The following is a 12,593-nucleotide window of genomic DNA, read 5'->3' as shown; positions in this document are numbered from 1 at the left end:
TGCACCCTTTCCCAATCCTTGGGGAGGTGGGTTACCAGATAGCTGGCGGGGGGACTGGAGTCAAACTCCAACCTGTACCCCTTCTCTATCAAGTCTAGGATGTACAGGTTCGATGAGATTGAAGCCCACTGAGGGAGAAATGTCCCCAGTCTTCCCCCTACTGGGACGCCCAAGTCATTGAGACTTGGCGGGGCCTCGAGAAGGATTGAATAAGAACCCTCCTCTTCCCCTATTCTTGTGCCCTGTCCAATGCTTCTTAGGCTAAACCTCTTTAACCTGCTGGGCCTGTGTTTTCTGAGAAAAAACCCTTCTGGAGTAAGAGCTCTTCTTACTCTCTGGAAATACCCTCTTTTTATTGGCCGTACATTCCAGAGCCTCCTCGAGACCTGGACCAACAAAGCTTATCGCCAGTAAAGGGTAAGGCACAAAGGCACCGTTTGAATGCGGAGTCCCCTGCCCAGGTTTTTAACCATAATGTCCTTCTAGCTGAATTCACTAGGGCAGAGGTTTTAGCGGCTAGCTTAAATGATTCGGCCGAGGCATCCGCAAGGAAACCTACTGCTTTAAACAGCAATGGAAAGGATTTTAGAATTTGCTGCCTGGAGGTCCCTGCTGAGAGATGCGACTGTAACTGGGTAAGCCAGCATTCCAAATTTCTGGCGACACAGGTAGCCGATAAAGCTGGCCTAAAGCTGATAGAGGAGGAATCCCAGGCCCTGCGGAGTAAGACTTCACCCCTTTTATCCATAGGATCCTTTAGGGCCCCCATATCTTCAAATGCTAAGCCCGTCTTTTTAGAGACTTTAGATAAGGGGGCATCTAGCTTTGGAACCTTGTTCCATGGCTGAGATCCACTATCCTCAAAAGGAAATCTCCTTTAAGTTTACCTGAGAAAAAAAAAAAAAGTTTTCCTTTCGGGACTCTCCCATTCCTGCTTAATGGTATCAACCAGGGAACTATGAACAGGAAAGACCCTAGTCTTTTTAGCGTGTAGACCCTGATACATAAGGTCATGTTTAGATAGGCATACATCCTCTTCTTCGATCTCTAAGGTTTCGTAGATAGCCTTAGGGAGATCGTCTACATCCTCAAGGGCCAATTTGTACCTGGATGAGCAAACTTTACCATCCTCCTCGTCTGAACCTGAATCCGCCCGTAAGGAAGCAAGGGACCTAGGATCTTCTTCCGGTTCCTCCTCTCCTCTTAATGCTTCTGATACCGCCATACCAGCCAACTGGGTCCAAGTCCCCAGTGGTGTCTGCATTCTATCTAGCAGGGATTTAAATGACTGAGATGAAGACGCCATATCCTCTTTAATGGAGGGGAGTGTGACGATCGCGACTTCAGACCCCAGACCTTCTCACCAAACTCGTGACCAAAGGACTAGCCAATCTAAAACCGTGATGTCACATGCGCAACAATGCCATGCCCAGCTGCACCCTGCACAAAGATTTTCCAGCTCACTGGACAACAAATCGATGTACCAGCAGCCTGAGCACGATTGTTACTGGGTCAGGTTAATTACGCAATTAACCCTTCACACTGTCACCACCTCCTTTTTGTAAAGAGAAAGAGGAAACTCTGCAATATCAGCAATAACACTAGGATGATTGGATTAATCGTCTGTATACCACTGTCACCGCAGACAGGCTATACAGAGGGTTAAACACATAGTAGCGCTCTTCAGCGGCAGGAATTTGTAAGTTGCATTAAAGAGCTATAGAAACAGTTCACCACTTTTAGTAATAAATCTTTTCTTGCTGAAAGGTCAAAAGGGTGCAGTAGAAATATTTACAGAAAAAAAGATGTAACCAATAACAATGACACAGCAAAAGATAACAGAAAGAAGTTTAGGTAGATAAGTACTTGCCAAAAAACCTTGGGTTAAACAGCTTCAAGTCTCATGAGCGCAAAAAGGATTTCTGGTCTCTCACTCAGTTTCGATGTTACAGGGAAACTCTGCGTTCTCTCACACACCACTCTAAGCATAACAGCCCTTTTTCTACAATCTCAGAGGGGTGTCTCCTTACAACAAAGAACCAAATTGCCTTATTTGGGGAGGGAGGTGTAGGTGGAGCCCAAAGTTATGACTAGAAGCTCTCCTAGCTGCTATTTTGGCTTATAACTTTTCCTAGGTACATTTGACATTCCACCCATGGGTAGATTAGTATGCAGAACTGTCTGCTGAAGATCTACATATGAAATATAACATACCTGCTGGGATGATTAAGGAGATTTTATTTTCTGCTCTCCTGTTGATCTCAGCTAGGGAAGGTAAGATACCAAACGATTTGTCTCAACATGACCAATCTGAAGATATGCCTCTTTTTTGTGTAAGTCTCTCATATTCCAAGATATGAGACATAGGAGGAAAATGGATTTTTGAATGTGGTATCTAGTTTATTACTCCTCTGGAATGTCTTTGAACTCAGAGAAAGGCTTGGGTTATACTTTTACGATGTGCCAGATTGCACAGTTTCTTATACCGTGAGGCCCCAGCTCCCTTTGGGGGTTTTATAGCTCGGTGCTCCGTGCTGTGCTTTGGTCGCCTGTGACACTTCTCATCACTCAGGCCACATGTCACTGTGGATGAGCAGAGAAGGAGGGGGATAAGGAAAGATATATTTGTAAAAGATGGACGATCCTTTGCCAAGATGGAGGTTGGAGCAAAATGGTTGAACCGCATTCATCTCTGTGGGTACGATTGCTATAGTGAGGACTTTATGGTAGGCTGTAAAAAAGACTCATCTTTAATAAGGCTATCTACACAATTGCGGTATAAAGGCTTTCCCCAAACTGAACCCAATTTCACCGCACAAACTGCACACTTCTTCTTGGGGGCCCGACTCTGCGTCTTGTCCTAGGTTTTAACCTACAACAACCAAGAAACAATGCCAAAAAAAAAAAAATCAGCCCGCACTCCTCATCCAAACACCATTGTGTTGGGGGAGCAAGAAAGGAAGTGTGCCCCACCATCACCTGCACTCAGACTGGGGAAAGTGAAAAAACCACCCCCAGGGATCAACAAGAGGGAATCTAAAAAGGTCCCCAAGCCTACCTGAGAGGAGCCAGTGCCTGAAGGACCAGGGTCTTTTTACTGAGAGGAGCAAGCGCTTTCCATCCCATCCTTGTGTGGATCCACAGCCTCTGCTGGGCTTAACACTGCACTGGCCGCCTGACCTGATGCCTGTGCCGCTATGGAGACCGGAACCTCAGTTTCGGGTGCCCACCGATGACGTGACCGGAACTTCAGGTGCTTGAAGTGCACCTTCCACAAATCGTGGCTGCCCACGCCTACCCGGCGGACTCTTCCACTGTCACTGGCTCACTGAGCTTTTCCTCAACCCCCAGAGACCTGGACTGAAGGAGCGTCGCCTGCCTGGGGGAGGGGCTTCCCACAAAAAGGCGTGAAGCTTCCTTCTTTCTGGGCCAGGGCAGCGGATCACATCACCGGCGGTTGTCCTCCTCTGAGGCCTGGAAGGACATAAGGAATGCAGCCCCACTTCTCTACAACATGGAGGGTTCGCGCCGGGCAAGAGGAGGTAACAACATCAGAGTCACCAGCACCCCCTTGAGCCTAGGGCTTCCAACACATGTTCCTTTAAACTGTGCCTGTCCCTTCCGGAGGAAACACTAACAACTGAAGAGGGAGGATTGGAGGTCCACCTTTTAAAGTACTGTGCTTACGCGTTTCCTGTCCTGGAGGGAGGAGCTTTAAGTCTCAAGGAGGCTGTCCTGGAAGACATTTGGAGAAAAAAACATTTGAAACGTTTGTGTTTAAATACTTAACGCTAGGCGCATCTAGCACTTGGGTGTTCATTTCAAATGGTCAGAATAAACTATTATTCTGGACAATGAAATTAATTATTGCCCAATCATTTGACACCTGTAAATGCCCTAAACGCTTGTAAAAGGTGTTTCTCTCTGCAAAAACACTGCTTCCAGGAGGAAAGGCTTCTAGGAGAGTTTGCAAAACGTCCTGCATGCACGACACCTTATATTTATGATCTAGTTGACAGAAAGGTCCTGAGTCAGGGGTGTGGAAATTTTTGTAAAAAACTACTTATCCAAGGGACTAAATCGGGGTCCAAATCTAATTGTCCCTCATAATCTATAATTTTTTCTCAGGATTAAAAATATGAAGGGTTGATGCTTTTTATTGGGCAGAGGTGATTTAGGAATGTTTGGGGCTTTTAAAATGTTTGTTTATTTTTTTGCTAGAAAATATCTTACAACCCCAAAACATTATATATTTTTTTTTAAGCAGAGGCCCTACAGAATAAATTGGTAGGTGATGCTATTTTTTTTGTCGCATGGTATTCGCGCAACGGTTTTTCAAAGGCAATTAAAAAAAAAAAAATTATGCACAATACATAATCCAATTTTTGGTAAAATATAAAAAAAGATGTTATGCTGAGTAAATGTTCTTTCCCTGCTGCACAGATGGTTCTCGCTCTAATGAGGGTGCGGGGGAGTTGCAGTCCCAAGACTCAACCCATCTCTTGATCTCCAATGCAGAACACTTTCCTTCCATCGCTCCGGCTTCTCCATGCACAGTCCTGTTACAGATTTGCCGTGTATGTGTGCGGTGCCAGTAGCTGGGCAGCAGCCTGGTCAGTGGCACTTCACAATACCCGCACCTGGTCCATGATCTGGATCAGGCCAATCGGCCTCCTACAATTAGGGCACCCACCACAGGGTATTCTCCAGTACGAAACTTCTTGGACCAACTGGCAGTGCAGTCGCCACCTTCTAACTCTCACAGCATGCTGGCTGTACTGGGCGGACTTGAGGGCATGACCACACCTCTCCGAGACATTTTGGTACCAGCGAGACTGCTGTGCAAGAACTTTCCTGCACTGGTGTTATTCCCTGCTGTTCCAAGCAGGAGAGTGCCGACTGGATTGCAGGTGAATCCGGGCAGAAACACTGAGGGAGTTTGCTGGCAAAGACAGGACACTTAGCTGCAGCTATTGCTGGACAACTGGGGGTCAGTAGTAACTGTAAACTACAGTTGTTGCTACGGGCAACAGCGAGGCACAGGAACCCCCCCCCCCCACTAGACACGGTTGTAAAAAGAGAGTCATTAAGCCCAACTGGTGCAAAATAGCTGAACATTTGTAATCCAGTGGATAGAAGGCCATTCCAGTTTCCCTGAATGACAAGCAAGGACACGTGGAAAATACTGACTTTAGCAGGCATTAACTTGAGCAGTAAAACACAGGCCTCAGCCACGGATGTGTGATCAGGCATTTGTAATCCACTCAGATGCCATAGCTTTCCTCGGTTGCTACAGGCAACTATGAGCAGGGTACAAGCAAGACACACTTTACTGTAGTAAACAGATACTTGTAGGACAAAGTCTTTTATAGTAGCCACCAGTAGAGCAGCAAAAAGACTGGTAGACACGGATGAGCTGCTCCAGTTACTTCAGGCAACGGCAAGCAGGGTAGCGACATTTTACTGTCATTTGCAGCTACACAGCATACACCTGTGGAGCAGCAAAAAGGCTATTGAATAAGCCCAGCATGGTTGGTATAGGCAATTACATAAATTACAGCAACGACAAGTGCTTAAATCAGAGTAGCAATCCCAGCAGTACAGCACACTCTACTTTCCTGCCAAACGCAGTGACACTTCCCACTGCTGCAGCACCGTTCTGACTCGTTGGTTGCCAGTTGCTAGGGGCAACGGCCATGCAGGATACTATAAAAGATCCCAGACGAGCCCCTGCATGAGGCGCTACCTAGCAGTTTCAGAGCTTTGGGTCCCCCTATAGTCCTACACAGCAAGGCAACACACACTTTTCCATTCAGACTTGGATCCAGGAGACAGTAACCAGTCCTTGAGCTTGTTTTTTGGATTTTATTAGGGGAATTTGAACTTGGATGGGGTTTTCAAATTTTTTTACAAATAAGTATCTGAAAAGTGTGGTGTGCATTTGTATCCAACCCCCCTTAGTCAATACTTTGTAGAACCACCTTTCACTGCAATTACAGTTGCAAGTCTTTTTGGGGATGTCTCTACCAGCTTTGCACACCTAGAGAGTGAGATTTTTGCCCATTCTTCTTTGCAAAATAGCTCAAGCTCTGTCAGATTGGATGGAGAGCATCTGTGAACAGCAATTTTCAAGTCTTGCTACAGTTTCTCTATTTGATTTAGGTCTGGACTTTGGGCCATTCTAACACCTGAATATGCTTTGATCTAAACAATTCCATTGTAGATGTATGTTTAGGGTCGTTGTTCTGCTAGAAGGTGAACCTCCGCTCCAGTCTGAAGTCTTTTGCAGACAGGTTTTCTTTTAAGATTGCCCTTGGTTGGTTCCATCCATCTTCCCATCAACTCCAACTAGCTTCCCTGTCCCTGCTGAAGAAAAGCATCCCCACAACATGATGCTGCCACCACATTTCATGGTCAGAATGGTGTGTTCAGGGTGATGTGCAGGGTTAGTTTTCCACCAAATAGAGTTTTTCTTTTAGGCCAAAAAGTTCAATTTTGGTTTCATCTGACCAGAGCACCTGCTTCCACGTTTACTGTATCCCCCACATTCTCACAAACTCAAAACGGGACTTCTTTTGGCTTTCTTTCAACAATAACTTTCTTCTTGCCACTTATCCATAAAGGCCAGATTTGTGCACATCTAATAGTTGTCCTGTGGACAGATTCTCCCACCTGAGCTGTGGATCCCTGCAGCTCCTCCAGAGTTACCATGAGCCTCTTGGCGGCTTCTCTGCTTTAGGTGGACGGCCATGTCTTGGTAGGTTTGCAGTTGTACCATACTCTTTCCCTTTTCGGATGATGGATTGAACTGTGCTTCGGTAGATGTTCAAAGCTTGGGATATTTTTTTATACCCTAACACTGCTTTAAACTTCTCCACAACTTTATCCCTGACCTGTCTGGTATGTTCCTTGGCCTTCATGATGATGTTTGTTCACTAATGTTCTCTAACCAACCTCGGAGGGCTTCACATTAAGTGACTTCCGAAGGCAATTGGTTCCACTAGATTTTAGTTAGGGGTATCAGAGTAAAGGGGGCCAAATACAAATGCATGCCACACTTTGATATTTATTTGTAAAAGTTCCAGAGAGCTGGCCTGCAGAGCCTCTCCGCTCTGACAGTTTGACCCACCTGGCTATCACACCCAGGCTGCTACTCAGCCCTCCTCACTAACAATTAAAGCTAGAGCTTCCCCTAGCTGACTAGGATGCTACTACATTAGTCTATCCATGAGCCCCCAGGACAGAGATCTTAATAGCTCTGAGGGTAACACTGTGTCCACAGTATTCATTAGGCAGTGATAGGAAACATGGCTTGAAATTGACATCCAGTTCATTCCCTCAATCACGCCTGCTGCCCTTATTGTGTCAAATGCACTGCTGCTGAGCAGTGATGCTTACCCTTCGTGGGATGCAAGATGCCATTCCTGCCTTTGTAGCTCTGGTTCGATCACTGATCGTCATCTGCTGTCATTGCATCGGCTGATAGAGGTCACTTTGTCAGCTGTATGCAGAGTGGAGCTGGACTGTGTGAGCCGCCGGCACACCAATCACTGCCCGCTGCATGTAAGAAAAACAAATTACCATGTTCCGTGTTCCCGGGAGGCGGCAATGGTGGGCAGGGCATTGTAACCTTACCAAGCTTCGCCCAATCACAGGGGTAAATGGAAGAAGAAAAAAAAAAAAAAAAAAAAAAAAAAAAAAAGCAGTTACACTTACGGTAACCCCTTTTTCCAGGAGTCTTTCAGGACAGCACCTTGAGAGACCTCGGCTCCTCCCCACCTGAGGAAACGCCTCCACCCAAAATAAAACACCTGTCACTCCCCTCTGACCTCAGTTCACGCTTAAGCACCTCCGTTCACCTGGGGAGACACAACATAAGACACCAAAAACACAAAATGTATCTTTTGAAAAACCATACAACAGAGGGTGGGTAACCGGTGCTGTCCTGAAAGACTCCTGGAAAAGGCGTTACCGTAAGTGTAATGAACAGCACAGTGAGCTCTCCCCGGGTTTCCCTGAGCCCAGACACCATCTACCATAGGCCTTGCCAGCAGCTTCTGTACCTGAATGGAAAGGAAAGGTGATTGGAGCTGAAAGCCGAAGTTTCCTTTCTGAGGGCCGGCTATCAACTTCCTTGGGGCCCCCTCGCACTTCCAATCCAGGTGTGCTGTCATTGTTCACGACATACATTTGCCTGGTGTTCGGGGAGCAAATCTAAGCCAAAAGTAGTTTGAAGTTTCATCCCTGGCTACAGATGTTCCCCATACACTGACAGGCAAGATCAGGTGACACTCTTTCAGTCCCCAAGCCCCCTGCTGGTAGACCATTCATTTCACTGTCCCAGTCAAGCCATTGTTTATCTTTCTCAGCAGGGAAGCTCACAGCTAGCCTGCTGAAGTCCACAGTTTGATCACTCCTCAGTGCTGCCTTGGGACTACAAGTACCAGCCAGCTGTTGAGTATCATGCAAGGACAACGGCTGGGCGGTTATCAAGGTAGCATCCTCTGAGCCGGAGCAAGGAAAAGGCCTATCCAGACCATCCCTTTGCTCAGCACCCAGAGATTGTACCTCTGCCCACTTCACCACACTGTGGGTGACCCCCAACAATGAAAATGCATCATTATCATCAACAGTTACGTTTGCAACATCAATGACACAGGAGTTAATTACCTCCCCATGCAAGGGGATTTCCTCTTGTTCTCCAGCTAATGGAGAATCTTGCAACCCCACTCCATTCCCTGCCCCCTCCATCCATCCACAGACTGCCCAGACATTACCCCAACATCTGCACACAGTACCTTGGCATGTCCAGAGAATTCCAGGGGGGCCTCCATGGTGTTCTTGGCAGGGGCATAATAGGAAACAAGAGTGCCTATATCAGCACCCAACAGAACAGGTGTGGGAATTTCATCCCCCTTCCTGCACCCTAAATCAATGAATACCTTTGCACAGGGTATGCGTGAACGGGTTCCCCCAACTCCAGTGAGGGTAAGGAACTTTCCTGGGATGAGGTTCCTTTGCTCAATCACCTCTGGTCGGATCAAGGTAACTTCTGCCCCGGTGTCACGGAAACTAGTTACAGACTGGTTGCCCACAGTGTCTGGCTGCAAGTTGGCTGGGGTTACCCGCATCTTCCTGCAGAAAAACAGCACTGAAGAGTTGCTGGCCGGCTAATGTCATCTGCTTCTGCTCAGGACACTGCGTTCTGAGTTGTCCGGATTTTCCACAGGTGTAACATCTGCAGTTGTCAGGCAGGGATGGCTTGGCCCCAAGTATTGCAGGTGTTGGGTGAGGGGGAAGCTTGACTCACTGGCGTAGGAGGGGTTGCTATGGGTGATTTCCCTCCTTTCCAGCCATTTAGAGGAGCCTTGCAAAGGTCAGACACTTGCGTGTGGGCATAGGTATCTGCCAGATCGGCTGTAGCTTTAGCAGATGCTGGTTCTCTCTCCAAGACAAACTGTCTGACGTCTGCTGGGCAGATATGCAGGAGCTGATCTCGTATCATGAGATCCTCCAGAGACTCGTAGGAGTCAGCTTTCAGTCCTTTAGTCCACTGCCGGAATGTGGTGCGTTAGCGACTGGCCACATCCGTGTAAGAGTCCCCAGGTCCCTTTTGCAAGGACCTAAACCGCTTGTGGTACACTTCCAGGGTCATGTTACTTTCTGAGCTTCGTAATAGTCTTCCTGCCTCTCTAGCAATTTGACAAACGCATCCAGGGCCTTGCCTCGTAGCCCTGGTGTCAAGTATCAAGCCCATTGTGCTTGGGGAAGATGGTACTGATGGCAAGTTTTTTCAAATGACAGTAAATACACGTCAATGTCATTATCTTTTTCCATCACTGGAAACTTGGCTGCTGTGCCCACGGCCAGAGAGGCATCCCTGTGCTCTAGGGACCCGAGGTTCTGAACCTGTCGCTGCTGCTGGAGCCTCATCTCCAGTTCATGTCGATGGTCAGCTTCGCTCTGCACCGCCTCTCTCTCAGCTGCTTTCAGCCTGGCGTTCCTCTCTCAGCCTGGCGTTCTGCAGCTTCTCTGTCAGCCTGGCGTTCAAGGAACCGCAGGTATGCCATAGGATCCACCTCCTTGATGCGTTTCAGGGCTTCCTGCATCTGAGGAGAGTCTGCTGGTTACAGGCATTCCGGTGCTGGCCTGCTCAGGCTGTGGTGTGTAGATAACATTCGATGATACTCCAGTGTCAGTCTCTGTATGCACATCCTGCGAGGTCGTCTCTGAGCCACTGGGATTGGAGTTAGCGGGAACCCCTTCATGGTCAAGTTCCCCCGAATTCTGGTCTGCTCGGCTATCATGCTCCAGTAGGTCACAAATCAAATCTGCACGAGATTTGCGACCAACGTCAATTCCTCGTGACATACATCCTGTACTCAAATCACTTTTGCTCATTTTCCTGTATTCTGCTTCACCAGGCATAAAATTGCAAGCAAAGGTAAAATAGAAAGCAGAAAAAGGAAGGAGCTGTTGCTATATATATATATATATATATATATATATATATATATATATATATATATATATATAAAAAATATGCACCGCTTGTCTCTAAGGACTGTTTCCACAAAAAGTTACAATCCTTCAGTGCAGAGCTAATTCCTAACAATGCACCGAAGCTCTAATGCAACTATCCCAAGCACGCTGCCAGCCAATATGTGACGATCACGGCGTCAGACCCCAGCCCTTCTCACCAAACTCGTGACCGAAGGACTAGCCAATCTAAAACCGCGCTGTCACATGCATAACAATGCCACGCCCAGCTGCACCCTGCGCAAAGATTTTCCAGCTAATGAACCGCAATCTGTGTACTTGCAGCCTGGGAGCGATTGTTACTGGGTCAGGTTAATTACGCAATTAACCCTTCACACTGCCACCACCTACTTTTTGTACAGAGAAAGAGGAAACTCAGCAATATCAGCAATAACACTATGATGTTGAATAATCGTCTGTATACCACTGTCACCGCAGGCAGGGTATATTGAGGTTTAAACACACACAGTAGCACTCTTCAGAGACAGGGGTTCTTAGTTTGCATTAAAGAGCTTTAGAAACAGTTCAACACTTTCAGAAAGTAAGATTACTAAAAAGGTCAAAAGGGTGCAATAAAAATATTTTCAGAAAAGATGTAGCCAATATATATATAAAAATATACAGAGAGCAATAACACAGCAAAGAGATAACAGAAAGAAGTTTAGAGAGATAAAGTACTTGCCGTCAGCCTTGGTTTAAGCAGCTTTCAAGTGTCAGAGCAAAAGGGCCTTATCTCCCAAAGTTAGTTCCGATGTTAAAAGGGAGCTTCTTCAACTCAGCTTAACTTTTCTAGGAACTCAGCAGGGTGTCTCCCTGAAGCAGAGAACCAATCTCCTCATTTGGGCGAGTGTTGCAGGCGGAGACCCAAGCTAGAACCAAAATCCCTCCCAAGTTGATACTAGGGCAATAACTTTCCCTGGATACGTCACATTCTATCCACGAGTAGATTAATCTGCAGAATCACCTGCCGAACGTCTAGATATGAAATAGGACATACCTGCTGGGACGGTTAAGGAGATATCAATTTCTGCTCTCCTGTAGATGTCAGCTAGGGGGTGTAATATATCAGACGACTTGTATTAAAGTGACCGGTCTGAATATATGCCTGGTTTTTATGTAAGTCTTTTTTTTTCCCAAGATATGAAATCATAGGGCAAAATGGATTTTGAATGTGATGTCTGTTTTACGGTTTATCTGGAATGCCTTTGAAGCTCAGTGAAGGGCTTGGTTTATGGCTTTACGATCCTTTTCCAGCAAGAGTCTTGCAGACATACAGGGGCCAGGCTAATTGGGGTTTATAACCATGAGCTCTCCCGCTGGGCCTTGATGCCTTTTTGAACTCAGCATCCAGGGACCACATGTCACTCAACAGAGAGGGAGGGGGGGATTTGTCTAGGAGAGAGTGATACAAGATGGAGGATCGTGCCCATCTTTGTATGCACAATTGCTACACCAGGCTGTAACTGCAGCTGCCTTCAGTTCTTTTGTTTGTGGGTCTTTCTGCCTTTAGTTTTGCCTTCAGCAAGTGAAATGCATGCTCAATTGGGTTGAGCTCAGGTGATTGACTCGGCTGTTTCAGAATATTCCACTTTTTCTTCAAAAGCTCCTGGGTTGCTTTTGCAGTGTATTTTGGATAATTGTCCATCCATACTGATGAAGCATCATCCAATCAACTTTGCTGCATTTGGCTGAATCTGGGCTGACAGTATATCTCTAAACACTGCAGAATTCATCCAGCTGCTTCTGTCATATCATCAATAAACACCAATGACCCAGTGCCACTGGAAGCCATGCCATCACACTGCCTCCACCATGTTTTACAGATGACGTTCTGTGTTTTGGATCATGAGCTGTTCCAAGCCTTCTCCACACTTTCCTTCCCGATGTTGCGAATGGGTTTTTCTTTACCATAGAGAGGATCCTGCGATGATCCACCACTGTTGTCTTCCATAGACGTCCATGCCTATTTATGTTGCTGAACTCACCACTGCGTTCTTCTTTCCTCAGAATGTACCAAACTATTGATTTGGGCACTCCTAATGTTGCTGCTATCT

This window comes from Staurois parvus, unplaced genomic scaffold, assembly GCF_062004578.1.
Source record: "Staurois parvus isolate SC_StPar_1 unplaced genomic scaffold, SC_StPar_1.0 ptg000086l, whole genome shotgun sequence".
NCBI lineage: Eukaryota > Metazoa > Chordata > Amphibia > Anura > Ranidae > Staurois > Staurois parvus.
This window is presented reverse-complemented; position numbering follows the sequence as displayed.